The sequence below is a fragment of the Notechis scutatus genome, chromosome 3 (assembly GCF_049901735.1).
Source record: "Notechis scutatus isolate UNSWTSFEM ecotype Mainland chromosome 3, rNotScu1.2, whole genome shotgun sequence".
Classification (NCBI taxonomy): Eukaryota; Metazoa; Chordata; class Lepidosauria; order Squamata; family Elapidae; genus Notechis; species Notechis scutatus.
The window spans coordinates 186,080,748-186,095,399 of record NC_142011.1 but is presented as its reverse complement, the minus strand read 5'-3'; positions in this window follow the sequence as shown (position 1 = coordinate 186,095,399).

The following is a 14,652-nucleotide window of genomic DNA, read 5'->3' as shown; positions in this document are numbered from 1 at the left end:
CTGCTTGATTGTCTGGAATATGCACTTCTTGGATACAAGTTATGTCAGCGTTTTGTTTTTTGAGTTTCTCAAATATCTGTTTTCTTTTTGATGATAAATTTAAACCATTGATATTGACTGAAAGTAAAGTGATTTCTCTCTCAGTGTCACTGACTGTGTGAGGCATTTCTCATTTCATTTCTTGTTCTAGGCTCTCTTTTTCTTAGTCTGTTGCCTTCCCCTTCTTCTCTAAGATTTTGGGGTTCAGAGTGTGAATCAGATTCTTTTTCTCCAGAGAGTTGTTCCTCTGGGCTTCTTGTATTTAGGTCGTCTCTACTTTCTTGTTCTTCCTCGGGTCATAGGTGTCGTTCATGAAATTCCTGTGCTTTTTCAATTGTATCAATTTTGTATTTTTTATCCTGCCACGAAACTAAAAGCCCCTCTGGGGTGAGCCACCTAAATGGAATACCATTTCTAATAAGCTGAGTTGATAAAAATTGGTAGCCCCTTCTCTGCTTTCTGACTCTCCTAGGTATTTGTTTCAGTGTAACCACTTCATGATCTTTGTATACAAGTGGTTCATCTCTGGTCTTACTATAGAGCAGGTCTCGTGTTATCTTCCTCACAAATCGAATATGAACCTCTCGGGGTAGTCTATGTCTCCTCGCATAGTGTGTATATACTCTGTAGACCTCGTCTACATCATTTTCAATTTCCAGTTTGGGTTTCTGTAAAGCCGCCGCTATCAGATTCATCATAATTGGACGTAAATCTTCCTTTTTCTCTTCCATCACATTTTGGAACCTAAGATGAAATGATGCCTTATCTAATTCCATGTGTACCATCAAATCCTGGAGTTTGCAGTAGAGCACTTTACAATTTTGTTCTGAATCCTCTAATTTCTTCTCCACCATCTCCGTTCTTGCCTCTACTAAATTTAATTTCTGTTCATTTTTTAGCACTTTTCCCTGCATCTTTCCAATCTTACTATTCAAATTTTGTATTTCATTTTTCACTTATCCTATTTCAGTTCTCATCTCTGTTTTCATATCTTCATGGTACCTCGCTATCAATTCATGGGTTTTTACCATCATTTCCTGCATCATAGTGAGCGTTGCCTGTACTGTCTGCAGGCTTTGAGCTGAACTAGTTTTTTCTGCCAATAGCATTGCATCTATAGATCTCTGCCCCATAGGTGAAGACATTGTTGTTGTAGTTTTCTTTCCTGATTTTACATTTGTAATTGATGTTGTCACCATTTTAACTATCTGTAGCAGCTCTTTCCAATCTACCATCAACTATTCCTAGTAGAGCGCTATTTTCCTCTCCTTTTCAGTTCAATAGTAATATTAATACATATATTATTATACTATTAATTACCAAAATTCTATTATGGAAAATCACAATCAGCTCTTATTTCTATTTTTTCTTATTGAACTTATTCAACTATTACAATACTTAAGAGAATTGATATTAATCAAATACAGATATATTTACTCACAAAATCAACAGTCATATGCTTAATTAATTAATTTAAAGCAGCCAATTCATTAAAGTAATTAAATTCTTATCTATATATAAATATCAATTAATCTATTTCTTTAGAGTTCTTAATTATATGCTTACCTCAGAATAAAAATGCCTCAGTTTCTTACTATATTATTATTATTTAAAGGTCTGAGTTCTATATTTATACAACACACTTTCAATTGTCCAGTTATTCAAAAATTATTAACCAGTATTCTTAACTCAATATTCTAACACATATATATCTATTAAGATTATTTTTACCAATATTATTTAGTTACATCTATGTCTGACCAGTTGAATGATGTCCATGGATGATGATCTTCTTCTCCTTCTTCTTCTTCTTCTTCTTCTTCTTCTTCTTCTTCTTCTTCTTCTTCTTCTTCTTCTTCTTCTTCTTCTTCTTCCTCTTCCTCTTCCCTCTTCTTTTTGTTCAAAATGTCCTCTTTAAATTTGCACAGTCACTTCCACCGTTTCATTTCTCCTTTCTGTTTTGGCTCTTCTTCTTCTTGCTCCTTTATTCTTTTTCTCCACACAGTCCTAGTTCCACTTATAAATCTTAGTTATCTTATTTCTTCCTTTTTTCTTTATCACAGTTATCAGACAAATATTGCAATTATAAGGTTTCTTTCCTCAATCCTTTCCTTAAATCTTTAAAAGTGTCAATTGTTCTCTTTTCAAGTTTTTACTCTCAGCTGTTCTTCCAATCTCTCTGTCTCACTTGGACATGTCACTGTCACTTTCTCTTTCTTCCCACAATTCTCAAACGTCAAACACCAAAAAATATAGTTATACAACCCCCTTTTCAACTCCCAAAGTAAAAGTAAATGGTGTTGTTTCACCCTTCAGCTCCTCTGTTTTCAGCGCACCATTAATCAGCACAAATTACTGCCATTTCTTTAGTTAGTACTCCTTCCGATATTTCTGCCACTTCACTGCACTGTTCGGTTTGGAGTTTCAATTTTCAATTTCCCTTTGTAGTATAAATCAGTATTCTGGAAATCTTCTTTAAGTTCATCTTTTCACTACTCAATTTGCTGTTCTCCACTCTTTGCTTCCTTCCTTCTTCTTTAAGCTGCTGGGCTGCCACGTCTATGGTTCCGATCTGTACGATCTCCCTCTTCTGCTGCTGGTTTTCGGGCGATTCACTTGTAATCTCCGGGATCGCAGCACCTCTCTGAGATCTCCAGTTCTTCCCCTTTTGTCTGTCTACCACTCCGAGGTCCAACACGCTCCTGGAAGCCACCAAACAGCAAAAATCAGATCCTTTCAGAGCGGCAATTCACTCCTCAGATCCGCATCAATGCAGCCCCAGCTGGAAGTCCCCGCAGTTTAGAGGACTTTCAAAGGCAATAGTTACATTATAAATCTAAAAAATAAGTGAGGACCCAGGAAGCATTCCTAGAGATTGAAATATTTAGCCATTGGTTATTCAATGTGAATACTTCATGATGAATTACTCTGTGATAGAAAATTTAAGTGACCAGCCTATTGAAAATTTCAAACGACAAATCTATCAACTCAAGATTGAAGTGATCCTTCAGTGAACAATTTTTGGCATTTAATTCTTCTGCTGGAAGAACAGTGCTGATATGGGTGAGACAAATCAATTGTGGCCACAGTGAATTTAATTACAGTTTTATTAATTGTATACTGTATAGTGGGGGGGGGAGGGGCATTGTTCAGCAGTTAGGAAGCTGAGCTTGTTGGTTAGAAAGCTGAGCCTAGCTTCAAGACCTGAGCGCTACACAATGGACAAGCTCCCATTCCTACCTCACAACCTAGCAATTTGAAAGCATGAATATGCAAATAGATAAACAGGTACCACTTGGTTGGGAAGATAACAGCGTTCCATCTTTTGCTGCACATTCTATGCTGCAGTATGATGTCATGCTGGCCACATGACCATGGAAACATCTTCGGACAACACTGGCCCCCTTGACTAAAAACAGAGATGAGCACCTTGGTCTAGATTTGAACCCGACTAGATAGGAGAAACCTTTACCCTTATCTTATATTGTACAGTGGTATTGTTCCTATAGTATAAATTCCAGATTGCTGTTGGTAAGGTAGATTGCTTCCAACACAAGACATATAGTGGGAGAGAGTAAAATCTAAACCCCATTTAAGTATTCTCCATGTAAAATATAAAAGTATGAGGTAACTATCCAGAGCAACATCACCATGTTGCTTTGATGAACAGCACAAAATGATCAAATAATTTATTTTCTTTTCCCACATCTTGATCTGTTATGGAAGTTTAAGAGAGAAGTTAACAAAACGATTAGACCTTTGAAGATGACAGAAAGTGGTTATGGTAGCCCACCATACTTGGATTTCTTTCAAAACCATTACAAATGGTGATAATAAGAAGTCTGCAGGATATAACATTTAAAATTAGATCCACTGCTGAGTACACCGAATAGCTTGGGGGAAAGGAATAATCTGTAGAATCTTCAAAGATATACAAAAGAGACATCCATTGCTTTGTTAGGTTTTAGACTAAAAACTACTTGCCTGGAAAATTAAATTAAATCATAACTGTCTTGCATTCAACTAGAAGTTAGGAAAGAAATCTAGAAGGTTTCTGATTGAAGAAGACTATCATAGTTTTAAGAATACTCAGTTATGTGGCAACAATAACACTCACCTATTTGATTGGCTTATGATTACTGAAAAAGAAATAGAAACTATGCGAAACCATTAGAAACAGTAATAGTAAATATATACATGGGATTTGTTCTACAATGAAATTGCTTTTGTGGTTGCTTTTTACAACATAAACTTTTAGATAATGACACCCAATGTTCTTTTTCTTCAGAAAGATTTATAAAATGCAGCGTATTTTAATTAGACCATGAAAGTAATTATTTGCAGGAAGTGAAGATCAAATCTCCATGGGAAAGTTATTCATTTATAAGTTTTGTTTTAAGACTGACTAAAATCAACAATCAGCAAGATGAGCTAAAGGTTATAGTGGCCAAAGGACAGTTGTCTTCTTTAATTAGTTCTGTAACCCATAAAAAAGGCAGCACTTTGTCCTACTGCAATCACAAGCATAGAAACAGGTAGAAATTGTCACACGTACTCGATGCTTTCAACTAGTGAAATAGACAGAAACCCAAGAACAAAATTGTTAGCGATAGCTACTCACCTCAATTAAGTGATCTAATTATTAGACATGCTGGGAATTGGAATTTACAAATAGGTCACATTTAAATGTACAGCTTTATATGTGCTGGAATTATTTTGTAGGCAAATTCAACCATTTCTGTATCCAATCTGAAATCATGTTCCTGGTGCTTGAATTCTGTTTTCAGATTTGAATTCTCCACAATCATATTCCCATTTCCATTACAAAGGATTATGATTCAGCCAATCTACCTAACAGAGAGCAGAAAAGCAGGTAGACTAAAACAGGGGTCGCCAACCTTTTGGACTTCAGGGACCATCAAACTCATAATTTTAAATCCCGCAAACCAGAGACCCTGGGAAAATCCCCCAAAAAGCCTGCAGGAAAATTCCCCACCCCGTTTTGCTACTGATCGATCATTCTCTATTTGGGATCGCAGGATACCAGCTCCGTTCTCAGGGAGAGAGAGAGAGACATTTGGCTTCATGCAAGGAAAGCAGCAGAAGCAGCAGAAGTCTTTTTTTCTCTCCCCCAAACTCTACCAGAAATGAGTCTTTGTGAGACTTATCACGCCAGCACAGCCTCTTGGAGCAGGATTCCTTGCAGGATCCCAAAGACTCATTTCTGGCAGAGTTTGGGGGAGAGAAAGAAAGACTTCTGCTGCTTTCCTTGTGTGCAGCCAAAAGCAGCAGAAGAAAGAAGCGGAAAGAAGTGGAAAGAAGCAGCCCGGTGGCCAGGCAAGGCACATGGGGTGAGTGGGGCAAGTTCCCCCTGCCCTTCCCCCTTCCCCTCACTACCTCGTGTTGTTTGCAATGCAAGTGGCCTTGTGTTCCCAATGGCCTTGTGAGAGGCGCAGCCTGGATTAATTGCTTTGGGTCTTTGTGAGACTTATCACGCCAGCACAGCCTCTTGGAGCAGGATTCCTTGCAGGATCCCAAAGACTCATTTCTGGCAGAGTTTGGGGGAGAGAAAGAAAGACTTCTGCTGCTTTCCTTGTGTGCAGCCAAAAGCAGCAGAAGAAAGAAGCGGAAAGAAGTGGAAAGAAGCAGCCCGGTGGCCAGGCAAGGCACATGGGGTGAGTGGGGCAAGTTCCCCCCTGCCCTTCCCCCCTTCCCCTCACTACCTCATGTTGTTTGCAATGCAAGTGGCCTTGTGTTCCCACGGGCCTTGTGAGAGGCGCAGCCTGGATTAATTGCTTTGGAGGGTGCTTTGGAGGGTACTTTGGGAGTGACATTTCTCTGCAGACCACCAAAATTTTCTTACGGACCACCAGTGGTCCCCAGCCTACTGGTTGGCAACCACTGGACTAAAATCTGCTAATGTTCACCAGAGATGGTGCCTATCTCAGGTCCTTGTTGATGAATTATATATGGCAAGGACTGCCGAAATTAATGCTAGCCTCCTCCCAATCCACATTTTGGACAGATCGGCTTGTTTGAGTCACCTGCTGCCCCTTTCTGCCTCTGCAGAATTTCTTACAGAATTGTATAATAGGCAGGCATTCTATACAGTAGCATTAAATCACCCTTCCATACGATGGCACTCCACAGATGGGTTATGATACAACCTCCATCATCGCCAAACAGCAGGACCATTGTTGGCTGAGAATGGCAGGAATTGTATTGCTGTGGGGAAAATCAAACAGCTCCTTTGTTGCAGATGTAGGATTTTTGAGATAACTCCTAAATGGAACAGGAAAGGCTCAAATGGCTTATTCATCAAATGTGGTTTTTAATTCTGTTCTTCATAAATCTGAAATACGATGTGTTCTATATTAAGTGGCAGCAGCTCAGAAAGTCAGCCACAGTATACATGTTAGACATATTTCACATTTCTGCTATTCTAATTATTGAATGACCCCTATACAATGCCATCCTATGACTGCAAAAAAGTTCTCTAAAACCTCAGATTAAACTACCAGCAAATAACAATAGCACTTAGACTTATATACCGCTTCACAGTGCTTTACAGCAGTTTACAGAGTCAGCATATTGCCCCCAACAATCTGGATCCTCCTTAAAATCCTGCTTTTAAAGGAGATACAGTATTTAGAACTAATTTAGGCATGAAGTGCACGCTATCATCACAGAGGTTTTTTTTCCCATAGAGTGACTTTGATATTGCCCTGCATTGCTCTTTCCATCTAGACACTTCACATCTAGATTGGTTCTTCTGTTTGAGAACTCAAGATTTCTATCAAAAATTCAACCCTGCTTGATGACACTTCTCCAACTAACCTCCCACTTTTTACTTTTTTCTCCAGCCACTTGGGTGATGTCTTGACCTAAATACCTGTTTTAGAGCTCAAGAAATAATAGGCTTATGTTATGTTCAAATATCCCACAAGCAGAAGCCCATTTTCTGTGAACTGCAGACCAGGTGCTTGCCCAAAATCTCTCCTGTAAGCAGGATAGGACCAATTAGCAGATTTTTAAAAATGGATTTTTAAAGAGTTGTATTTGCATTTGAGTTCATCGTGATTTATTGCACATACATTTATGACACACGTGTATGTGTGTGTGTATGTATGTATGTATGTATGTATGTATGTATGTATGTACATGAAATACCACTCACATATCATCACAAAATCTCCAGAACCGTAAAGCCTACAAACTTGAAATTTGGCACGTGTGTTCCTCTTGGCTTCTAGGTGCTCACTAAGAAAGGATTTTTGAAATGACCATCAGAGCATTAGTATTTTGTATATTATTATTAACACGCTCTGATGCTAAGGAGTTCTACTTCCCCTCCCCACCTGAAAAGAAATCTGTTCCAAATGCAAAACACAAGCAGAGGACAGGAGTTTCGGTTTTAGTTTCACAGCACCAAGCAGCTTTAGTACAGAACAGTTGAGCTAAGCCACGCCCAGGCTCCTTGCTGTCTCCTTCTTGCTCACACAGCAAATATTGTTTCAGTTTTCAAACAGCCCTCAAATCTCTCACACATTGCTTGGACGCTAGCCAGATGAATACCGATGGATGCTGGTAGGCAGAGGCAGAATTTTTTCCCCTTATTTTCCTCCTCAAAAACTAACCCCGATCAATATATGCGTATACATAAATTGGAATAGGCATCTATGATACCAAGGAGAAGATTCTAGCTCCCACCACCACCAAACCTGTGCAACTGGGTTATTATATTGATGGTGTCTCCTAGTGAAGCCTTTATAAAGATATCAGATTTCCAATCACTTCCATCAGAAGATTGGGAGAAAATGGAACAGGGTTTTGTCACTGCATGTTGCCTCTATATTGATACTTCATTTCCAAGTCAAATATGCAGTTTCCTTGGAATAAATTTGTACAAATCAGAGTTACGAGAGACTTGTTCTTTGCATTGTTTCCTGTCCAGATCACTAATACTAAATACTTTCCTTCTACTAGTAAAGGGAGAAAACCATTAATGGGCTCTGTTGGAAAATGGGGGGTGGAAAAGTGATAGTGGGGAGTTTCCTTAAAAATGTAGAAGACTCTCCCAAAAAGAAATCTGCTTATAGAAATATCTCCAACTGCATATTTCAAATTATAGTTGGGGAATTTTTGCCAAGCACACCACACCCTTCCCCCCCGTTGGTTGTGCAGAACAGAAGAGGCTGAGCTGGCAAGAACTTTTAAAGGAGATGCCTCCCCCCATCATCTTCTCACCTTTGAACGCCACTTGAAATATTTGAATTATGACCCACTTCCAAGAATTGTTTTGACAGACGGTTTGAATAATCTCAGGAATTTGCTTATGTGCTTGTTCTCCAAAGCAAATTCCAATGATAGGTTGGCTCCCATTTGTTCTGTCTCACTGGCCTAGAATTCCCATTTTTGACCTTATTTGCAGCCAAGGATTACACTTTCATTTTTAGGTTGTAATTGTTCCCTTAGAAATCAGAGTTTTTAAAGAACTTCTCCACAGTGCCAGCATCCAACATACTCATTTCTAGTTTCCAAATCTAGCTAAAAACAGCAACAAGCTTATTTTATTTCAATTAAATTTACCAAGCATGAATCGTTGGTTGCCATGGAAAAGACTTATCATCAGCAGAGCCTGTGGGGAATCTGAGGTTTGCTAAGATGTTAAAAGTTTGAGAATTCTCTGTTATGGAACACAATGTCAATGAAGAGAAAGCACGCACTACGTTGGTGAGGTTGTTCAACACATCTAAAAGAAACTTATTTGAACATGTGACAGAAGTTCTAATTTGTGTGTTAATATTGATTTAGTGTCCAATTACAGTTACTTCTAGCCCTAGACGGATTCTAGATGTAGCCAAAGAATGATTGGTAAGAAAAAAAGGGGGAACACAAGCTGAATAAGCAGTCAATCAATCACATATTTATTACGGTCATAGACCAGCATAACAAAATGGGATACAAAGGATAATTTTTAAAAAGCTAAAAAATATAAAAACAAAAGTTTTATGTTTACCTGGCAGAAGAGATATCTTGATCATCCTTCCAAGGTCAATAAAATGAGGACCCAGATTATTGGGGGTAATATATTGACTCTGTAAACTACTTATAGCTATTGCTATAATGAGTAAGAGGCAAGAATATGTTGCATAGCTGGACACATTAACCATTTTTCCTTAACCAGATGTACCAACTATTATTTCTATGCCTTTCACATTTTCCTGAATCCTGATCTATGAGAAATTCATGAACAATTTCTCTAGTTGAATTTCCTATAGAAGGAAAGAATGCTAGAAGTTAATAGTATTTTTTTTAAACTATTTACTATTTAGAAATAAATGTACTGGGAACCAGTTGAAACAAACACTCCAACAGATACAAATCTAATTCTTCAGCTGAAGAATATTATGTACGATCATCTTCTTTCCAAAAAAGCAGCCTAATACAGATTTATAAATAAGCAAAGAAAGGTTGTTGTTTTTTTCCTCCATGCTTTGTTCTATTAGGAAAGGATGATCAGTTTGGTATGGTGGTGGAAGGGCTGGACCGGAAACTGTGAAACTATACGTTGTAGTTGTCCTTAGACAGAGAAGCTGGATGGATGACTTTGGGCCAGTCATCATCCCCTCTTAGTCCAACCCACTCCACAGATCTGTTGTAGAGAAAATAGGAAGAGGTGCATAATGAGTACTGTTTTGAGTGGTATACAAATCTAACAAATAATAAGTGGCCTCTAAGGGATAGAGCCAAAACCAGAACCCCATAAATGATTTAGCAGAATTGATTATGTTCCCCAGTTAAATAATAATAATTAGCAGTTAAACCAGGCTGAAAGGGTTATAGAACAGAAACGTTATCATGGTGTGCCATCTTGTATCAGCTGGAGAGTATTTGCTGTAGCAGCCTGAATTTCCTAGTAGAGTCCCTAGAGCTTTCACTACTAGCAGGTTCACTGTCTCCATGTACACAGGTGATCGATGTTTGCTGATTGCTGCAGGGAAAGCTGACAAAGCTGGACTCAGTCACTTCCTGAATCTAAGGAAGCTTCCTCAAATATTCCACAAGGGTATTTACGCATTTTTGCATGTCAAAATTCAGTCCCCAGAAGAAATGATAAGTTACTGTAAATGAAAGCCTCCCAGCAAAACAGAACACTATGTCACTATGTCAACAGTTTATCCCATGAATTTATCAATAAGCTAGCCTAGGCGTTTGGTTGTTTATTTTATTGACCTCACCCACACAAAAAATAGAGCAATTACATTGCTTGCTAAAACCTAACTAAGAAGAAAAGAAATATTTGTGATGGCCACATTGTCTAGAATAAAATTACACTGGTGGTTTCTTGGTCTCTCAGCTACCATAAGTCTTCACCATTTTTGCTAGAAAAGTTCCATGTGCTTGTTCCTCCAAAAATTCTTCTAACATATCTCACTTCAGACTGGAGGCTAATTTTGGTTAAAGATTCCTTAACTCACAAACACACATGAAGGATTTTCTCGGTGTATCAATGTCATTATTTTCTTTATCTGCTGTCAAAAAGCTCTGTGAGCAATTTAATGTGCTCCCTGCTCCATAAACTCCTGGGACGGACAGACAGGCAAGCGGGCAGAGATACCACGGATTCCAGATGTGCTAAAGGATTGTTGTGCAAATTACAGAGAAAAAAAGGGAAGCATAATGAGCAAAAGAAATTAAAAGCAGAAGATAAGAAAAAAATCTAGTTAAAGCTAGGGCTTCCTTGCATATTCCATTTGCATGATGAAGACATGTCAACATGAAAAGATCCCATCCAGTGGTGGGATTCAAAAAAATTTACTACCGGTTCTGTAGGTGGGCATGGCCATGTGACTGGGTGGGCGTGGGTTGTTTTTTTGCAGCACGCCCCCCTCCCGTTTTTGGGGCCTTCTGGGCCTCAGGCAAGAGTCCTTCTTGGGACTCAGGAAGGAAAAAAACAGAACCGGGGGGACACAGCACCCCCTCATGCTCCATTTTGGGGGTCTTCTGGGCCTCAGAGGAGCCTCCTGGGGGTGTTTTTGCTCCCAGAAGGCTTCCCTAGGGCTCAGGAAAGCCTCCTGGACGAAGCAGAAAGACAGTGAGGGGAAACACGGCACAGCTGATCACAGGAACAGCTGATTGCTGGGAGGGAAAAAAAAGGAAATACGTTAAGGAATGACTGGGCAGGGAAGAACACAGCGATCTCGGGCATGCACGTGATATTGCGCATACGCGATAAGGACTGATTGGGTGGGGAGGGGAGGGGCAACCGGGTCGGGGGCATGGCCAGCCAGAAGTTACTACTGGTTCAGCAACCAATGCCAAATCCTTGCTACTGGTTTGCCTGAACTGGTGCGAACCGGCTGAATACCATCACTGATGACGGTTGTAAAGCATGAGATCACAATTGCATTGCTTATCAATGGCAGTTCCAGCATTCCCAGTTGTTAGATAGGGACCTACATCAATCCAAATTGCTCTGGGTTTGATCCTTTCAGCCCCAAGCCCAAGCCTTGGTTTGTCAAGGTAAGGGGCTGCCTCCCCTTCAACTCCCCTCAGCTTTGTATGCCGCCCCCTCATTTCTACCCGTTTGGCTGCCCTGAACCCTGTCATGCAATGGCAAGAAGCCTGTAATGGAATCTGTGAGGACCTTGTGGACGGAGGGAAAGAGATCAGACAAAGGAGGGAGGAGCCCACAGTTACTTAAAGAAACTTAGAAGGACTCTCCATAATTGATCAAGCAGCTGAAAGTAGTTGCAGGAAGTCTCTATCTTCAGACTTATAAGATTCTGTAAATATAAAGGTTCCCTCGCACATGCGTGCTAGTCGTTTCTGGCTCTAGGGGGCGGTGCTCATCTCCATTTCTAAGCCTAAGAGCCAGCACTATCCAAAGACATCTGCGTGGTCATGTGGCTGGCATGACCAAAGGCACACAGAGCGCTGTTACCTTCCCACCAAAGTGGTCCCTATTTTTCTACTTGCATTTTTTAATGTGCTTTCAAACTGCTAGGTTGGCAGAAGTTGGGACAAGTAATGGGAGCTCACTCCATTATATGACACTAGGGAGTCGAACCTCTGAACTGCCGACCTTCTGATCCACATGCTCAGCTGAGCCACTGAGTCACCGCCTCCCTCTCTGTAAATATAGCCTTACAATAAAATAGAACTCGCTTATGTTCCCTGCCTGCCTTAACTAGGTGGGTTGACATTACGCAAAATATGTGGATCTGGGGCTCTTTGGTGTGTCTTGACTCTGGGGCTACAAGAAGCCCCTGAGCTGCAGGGGTAGCCCAAAGCCACAGCCGCCCCTAGCATCTGCAGCCTGGCCCAGAAGTGTGGTGCAGAGTCACAATCACCCTCACTACCCTACATTCTGCAGCTCTTGCTGCCTCAACTGATGAGGTTGCCTACCTTGTCCATTTGCAAGGCAGCTGATGGTCACACGAGGCCATCTTCCCCAGGCGAGGAAGCCACCATGCGCAACCTTGGGAAGAAAGCCTTGTGGAGCCAGCAGCTGCTTCACAAAAGGCCAGACATGCGTGGCCGGCAACAGGAACAAAAAAATGGCAAAAGACAGCTAAGGTGGCAGAGACCACAGAGTGAAAGAACCAAAAGGGAATTGTGGGGGGTGGGGGTGGATATACTTAAAGCGCTTTGCTGTTGTGAGTGCGGGATGCCAAGCACCTGAATTTTAATCATGTGACTGCTGTGGCGCAACAATGGCTGTAACTTTCAGTACCACTGTAACTTTGAATAGTTGTAAGTTGAAAGCTACCTTTAGTATTGACACTTGTCCAGAGTCATGTACTTGAAATAGATAGCCATATTACATTAATACCAAAATTTCAGCCAATGTAAAATTGGTTCCCATTAATTTAGTCACAGTATCACATGTGGCAAGTAAAACAGTAAGAACAAACGGAATATTTAGGAAATGGTTTAAAATTGTGCATGGAGTTAAATGACAATATGGATGTCTCATTGGTTGTTTAATATAGTTATAGTTAGCATAGTTAAGGAGTATATAGGTTATTTGGCTTGGAACATGAATGTATTTGTATTCTGTATGCAGATGATACATGCTGTTGGCTGAAAATTATTTTTAGCAAATATTTGCAGTATGAATCTGAAGATTAATGCATCAAAACATGAATTTTGCTTATAGGCAAAATAGAGTGAATAATATCTATCATCTATCTATCTACCTATCTATCTCATAAATGTGTATTAAAGAATGAAAAATAAATGGAGAAAATTTTAAGATACAAAAATACTGGTAAAAAATGGATAGTAAGTGATCTATGGACATAAATGTCTGTCTGAAAATGGCTTCAGAGTATACTTTTGTCTATTTTGCTCAGTAAAAGTAAGGATTAGACACGTCAGGAAAAACAAAAAAAGCATTTGAATATAGTGAGATCCTTAGTATCTACATGATAAAGGAGGATAAGTTTAGAATAAATAGGCACTGGATGAATAAGGATTGAAGGCAAATGTGAAAGGGTATGAAGGAAGTGTGCTGTGGTTTGAGAATACAAAGTATGAGGATTAAATCACAAAGTAAAATATATGACACATAAACATTTTAAGGGGAACACAGAGAAAGCCATGTTAGATGGAGTTGATGAAATTATCAGGAAAGAACAGAGACAATGTTAAAGAATGAAAGGTAATGTATGAAGAATTGGCATAATCTAGATTATTTTTTTCTTTCACCTCCTGCCTTTTAATTTAATTTTATTTTTTTGCTCACTACTGTTCATTTTCTCACTTTATTCACTCACTCAAAAGGATTGGTGTGGATTGATGTGGATTTTATAGGAAATTATCAATGAGAGCCAGTTTGGTGTGGGGGTTTAAGGTATGAGGGTTTAAGGCCCTAGGAAGGAATTAATGGCAAACCACTTCTGAAAAATCTTGCCAAGAAAAATGCAGGGACTTGTCCAGGATGTTTCTGAGAATCTGACACAACTGAACAGAAGAAAAAAAAGCAGTAAATTTGTTCATCAGGAAACTTACAGTATATAAAGGTGCTTTTTCAAGAGGCAACTTTCTGATTTTTCTATGAAGATGTTTTGCTTCTCATCCAAATATCTTCTTCAGCTCTGAAGAACCGAAAAAGCTTCTTGGATGAGAAGCGAAACGTCTTCAAAGAAAAACCAGAAAGTCCAGTTGCCTCTTGAAAAAGCACCTTTGGGACAACCATTTATTTATTTATTTATTTATTTATTTTATTTATTTATTTGATTTGCCAATTGTTTACAAGATAAGTATAAGTGTATACATAGTTGTGAATACATGAAATGGGTACATATAAGAAAAATAAAAGAATAAGAGAAACAATAGGACAGGGACGGTAGGCACGTTGGTGTGCTTATGCACGCCCCTACAGACCTCTTAGGAAAGGGGTGAGGTCAATAGTAGACAGTCTAAGGTTAAAGTTTTTGGGGTTTGGGGAAGAAACTACAGAGTCGGGTAGAGTATTCCAGACATTGACCACTCTATTGCTGAAGTCATATTTCCTGCAATCAAGTTTGGTGCGGTTAACATTGAGTTTGTATCTATTGTGTGCTCTTGTGTTGTTATGGTTGAAGCTGAAGTATTCATTGACAG